Raw genomic sequence first — 3,488 nt, 5'->3', positions numbered from 1 at the left:
GTTTCCTGGTCCAAGTATGGGTTTCATATGAACACAATCAAATGTTCTGGGATTCTCGTTCTTCTCAAGATTCTCGTTCCTCAACAGCCACAAGCTGTTGTTATTCCCACAGTCAAATGCCTTTGCAGAGTCATTAACACACAAATAGATATTCTTCTGATACTCGTTGCCTTCAGGCAGAGTCCATCTGACATTGGCAATGATGTCCCTAGTGCCATGGCCTCTCCTAAACCCAGCTTGTATTTCTGAAAGTCTTCTGTAGATGTTCTGTTCCAATTGGTTTTGGGTAATCTTCAGCAGGACTTTGCTCACATGTTTTATTAGTATTATTGTTTGATAATTTCCATTCTATCAGATCACCGTTTCTTTGGAATGGGAATCAATATGGATCTCTTTCAGATAGTTGGCCATGTAGTTGTCCTCTAGATTTCTTGGCACAACCTGGGGAGCATGTCCAGGGCTGTGTCTCTTTGTTAAAATATATCAACTGATATTTCATTAATTTCTGGGGCCAATTTCCAGAAATTTGCCAATTCCTTCTGGGTAGCTTGAACTTCTCCTTCACCACCATTGCTTCTTGAGCATATGTTGTTTCATTAAATTCTCCTGTGTCAGCCAATTAATTTTGGTTCAGTAACTCTGTGTACTCTTTCTGTCTTCTTTTGATGCTCCCTGTCTCATCCAATACTCTGTTCATGTCATCTCCAAATATTGCAACTTGAGGCTTGAAAGAACTCAGCATTGGAATTGGAGAAAGATTCATTAACAACCTGTGTTACAACAAAACCAGATAGCACAACCTTGTACAATGAAATCAAGGAGGACTTAAAGTATTTGCTGCAGAAGGTCAAGGACTGTAGTATCAACATCAAGAAAACAAAGATTCTCACCACTGGGCTGCATCACAATAGATTAAAAAGAGACTGAGATTGTTAATTTCACGTTCCTCAAACTCACAATCAACACTCTTGGCACCAAAGTCAGGAAATCAAAAGATGAGTTACATTAAGAAAATCTACTGTCCGGAACCTCTCCAGAGTGCTGAAGAGCAGTGATGTCAGTCTGGAGACTAAGGAGTGCCTGATGGAGGTCATGGTCTTCATAATTACTTGCTATGCAGAACAGATTATCTGGGAGGCTGGGCTCTATGAAGAGAAGTGTGACGTCGGGACTGGTGGAAGATCTATTAACAATCTGCGTTATGCAGATGACACAACCCTACTTGCTGAAACTGAGGAACACCTGAAATGCTTGCTGCAGAGAGTCAAGGACTGCAACCTTCAGTATGGATTGAAGCTCAATGTCAAGAAGACAAAGATTCTCACCACTGGACCAATTGGCAGCATCAGGATGGATGGTGAAGAGATTGAGATTGTTAACAACTTCAGTCAGCTTGGCTCCATGGTCAACACCCTTGGCACCAGTAGCCAGGAAATAAAAAACATATTGCGATGGGAAAGCCTGCTGTTAGGGACCTCTCCAAAGTACTAAAGAGCAATGGTGTGTCTCTGGAGACTAAGGTGCCTCTGATATAGGCTATGGTGTTTGCAATCACTTGTTATGCATCAGAGAGTTGGACAATGACTAGGAAGGATAGAAGGAGAATTGATGCCTTTGAGCTGTGGTGCTAGAGAAGAGTATTGAATGTACTGTGGCCTTCCAAAAAAGAAAAACAGATTCATCTTGAGAGGGTTAAACCAGGCTGCTCCTTGGAGGCAAGGATTCTGAGACTTCGTCTGACATACTTTGGACATGTTGTGAGGAGAGACCGGTCCTTGGAGAAGGACATCATGCTTGGGAGGATGGAGGGATGGCGCAAGAGGGGAAGACCCTCTATGAGGTGGACTGACTCAGTGACTGGGATAATCTTGATGGGTGTGCCAGAGGCAGTGCGATTGGCACAGGATAGAGCAGGGTTTAGGGCTGTTGTACATATTAGTCACAAGCAACTCGACGGCACATAAAACAACAACAACAGCAACATGCATTATAGAGCTGGACAATAAATAAGGTTGTCAGAAAATGCCTTTGAGTTGTGGTGCTGCAGAAGAGTATTGAACACACCATAGACTAGCAAGAGAACAAGCAAGTCTGTCCAGGAGAAGGTGAAACCAAGTTGTTGCTTGAAAAAAAAATTATTTTAAAGCTTCATCTCATACCCTTTGGGCTTGTTGACAGGAGGGACCAGTCCTTGGAGAAGGGCATCATGCTTAGAAAGGTGTGAAGAGGTCAGTAAAGGAAAAGAAGATCCTGGAGGAGATGAATTGACAGTAATAGGGTGTATCAGAGACAGTGAGATTGGCTCAGGTAGCACAGGTTCAGAGTTATTGTTCATAGGGTCTCTGTGAGTCACAGTGGACTTGATGTCACATAGCAACAACAACACTCTGCCCTCTAGGTTTCTATAAGTCAGAATTGGTTGGATGGCAGTGGATTTGGCTTGGTTTTGGTGGATAAGTTGGTTAAAACCACTTCCCCTGCTGGAGAGCATTATGCTAATCGAACCTAACTCAGTCTCATAAGGACAAATATTGCATAAGACCATTATTGTAAAAATAGAAGAATAACTAGGAACCCAAGGGATGAAAAGGTGGAGGTGGAGAGTTGAGAATGGGCAGGGGTGAAACCACAGGGTTGCACTGTTTGGTGGGTGGAGGGAAAGGTTGAAGGAGATGGGAAGGATCTGGGCAAAAAGACAGGATAATGATGAGCAAGATCTAATGGTGATTAATTTTATAAAACACAATACATGAGACGATTGTATGAAATATAATATGGATGAAGAATAGTATGAAATACGGTATATAAGAACTTTGTAAGCAAACTAATTTTAAAAAAAATCAAAATAACCTACCTCCTATATCAGATTACTAAGGAATTTTCAAATTAGAAGATCTTTTAGAAAGTATTCAGGATAGAATTTATATAGCTTGCTTTTACAGACTCTTTTAGGTTTTTAAATATTTTTTTGCTTCATAAATATTTTTTAAGTAATAGATGATTTGGGAGCACAATATTGAAGAACTGTGATGGCTTACTGAGTGCTTCTTTTGAACCAAGCACTGATTTGAAGGTTTTCATTTCATCTTCACAACAATCATGTAAAGCAAGCCCTATTATTAACATCTTTTTCGAGATGGGGAAACCAAAGCACAAAATGATGATACTCTCAGCTCTCAGGTGACACAGCTGTTGTCATTTTCAGGTGGCATCGAGACAGCTCCAACACACAGCTGTGTCAACTAGAATGAAACCAGAAAGCAGAGCCAAATCCCACACCCTCCCACAATGTGCTGTGCTCACCCCCCATTACAGCCACTGTGTCCGCCCAGCTCTTGTTTCACCAGCCCTCTGCTTTACGAAGTGTGCTACCGAGGAACTGCCCTCCTGATAACATGCTCAAAGCATGTGAGAGAAATCTCACCGCCCTCGCTTCTGAGAACATTCTGGCTGCACTGCGTCCAAGACAGATTTGTTTTAGGTCACAC

Source organism: Elephantulus edwardii, unplaced genomic scaffold (genome assembly GCF_000299155.1).
Source record: "Elephantulus edwardii isolate Elephantulus edwardi_28Jun2011 unplaced genomic scaffold, EleEdw1.0 scaffold00130, whole genome shotgun sequence".
NCBI lineage: Eukaryota > Metazoa > Chordata > Mammalia > Macroscelidea > Macroscelididae > Elephantulus > Elephantulus edwardii.
Note: the sequence above shows the minus strand (reverse complement) of the source record.